The sequence below is a fragment of the Humulus lupulus genome, chromosome 6, assembly GCF_963169125.1.
Source record: "Humulus lupulus chromosome 6, drHumLupu1.1, whole genome shotgun sequence".
Lineage (NCBI taxonomy): Eukaryota > Viridiplantae > Streptophyta > Magnoliopsida > Rosales > Cannabaceae > Humulus > Humulus lupulus.
The window spans coordinates 17465222-17467231 of NC_084798.1; positions in this window are offsets into that span (position 1 = coordinate 17465222).

Genomic DNA, 2010 nt, shown 5'->3' on the forward strand with positions numbered 1-2010 from the left:
GGGGATAAGCATTAGTGTGATCAGCTAATCGAATAATAACACTAGTTTCTTTTAATAACCCGAGATTTAAAGAAGCAAAAATAGAATAAGACATTACATCAATAGGTGCTCTTAAATCTATCATACAATGATCAAACCTGCTTTTACTGATAGTGTATGGATTTATATACATCCCAAGGTAGCAACTTCCTTTGGAGAATAGAAAAAATATTCTCCTCCACACTTATCTTTTTATCACCCTTCAGTTTCCTTTTATTTGTGCACAACTCCTTAAGAAGTTTAACATATTGTGGCACTTGCTTAATGGTTTTAAGGAGCGAAATATTGATTTTAAAGATCATCTTATTTTCCTCCTCATTCTTAAATTTTGTCAATCTTCTCGGAAAATGAGGAATAGGGACAAAGGATCTGACAGTTGGTTTGTGTAGCATGTTTTGTGATGATGGACCAACTGATGAGAAAGTTTCGATCCCCGGTGGAGAAGATGCTTATGGGGTTGAATTGTTGACTTCTTGAATTGGAATTAGATCAAATGTTATGTCTGGATAAGGTGGCATGTCAAGTTGTGGACCACTTTGAAGAGTTAGAGTACCATCATTCTCTATTGGATTACTCTCTAATTCTTGGGTAATTCTCCAATATTCTCAACCTCACGATTATTCAATGATGTAACAATTTGTCCCATAGTACTCTCTAAATTCTTGAGGGATGCTTCTGTACTCTGAAGAATAACTTGGGCCTATATAGTTGAAGCCACCAAGGTGTTTAGCATATCTTAAATTGATGGTTCCTGGTCTTGTGACATTCCTGTAGGAGGTTGTTGAGGAAAAAGCCCATAAGCTTGCTCTGACATCTGTTGAAGTTGGAGAGTGCTGACATTCCATGCATTGATGAGATCTCCAATTGATGGATCTGAATATTGGGGGGTGAACTTATAATATTCTAATTGATAGTAGTAATTTGACTCAACATATTGATTTCCACCATAGAAAGTATTAGAATATTCCTCCCATTGTGAATTGTAATTGCTAGAATATGAGTCATATCTATTCATTTGAGGATCATAACAGTGTTGATAATACATTTCCATGTCTCAAACCAAGTTCAATGCAAGCCCTAAAAACATCAACCACAACTAATAGACCAAGTTAGTAAAAATAAAAATAACAAAATAAATAAAATAGTCCCCGGAAACAGCGCCAAAACTTTGATGAGTGTCGTATGTCGTATCAAATTTAAATATATTTTTTTATTCACTTACAACAGCTACTTCAGTATAGCGGTAAATAAGGGTCGAACCCGCGAGGACTATAATCAAATTATTATTCAAAATAATACTAGACTGAAATTAAAAAGGGGTTTTAGTTTTAATAGCTAAAAACATAAAATGAAATAAATATCAACGATTGAATAACTAAGGATATAACGATATTAAAGAAATAGTCAAGAATTACTCCCCACCTTCAACAATCAATCTATCAACAATGATGAATAATATTCCTTATTCCCAATTAAACTATTAACCCCGCAGATTACACTTAAGTAGTCAATTATCTCAGTTTCCCTAATATAATTAATTAAAGCTAAGCGCTCTTAATTAACCCTTTTTACCCAGCAATAAACTCATTAAGCATGCGATCTATTTAACATAGTAAAAGCATTACACTTTGTGGAAATAGGTTAATCTAGGCAACAAATTCATTAAGCATGCAATTCATTTAACCAAGGTTCTATTTTTCATCACAATTAAAATACCCGTCACAATACCTTAATTGCAATTTATCACTTTACTTAGAATCCTAAACTATTAGGTGAATAGAAATCCTAAGATGATAGTAGAACAATGCAAAACCCTAATGTTGACGCGGTTCTTCGCCAACAGGTAATTAAGAGAAGAAGAGAAAGGGACTAGTGCTGAAAGTAGAACTGTCACAGATATGAAATCTTAGAGAATGAACTAGGTGACTCAAGACACGTTTTTAAGTGGTTCAAAGGTTAAAATCCTTCTAC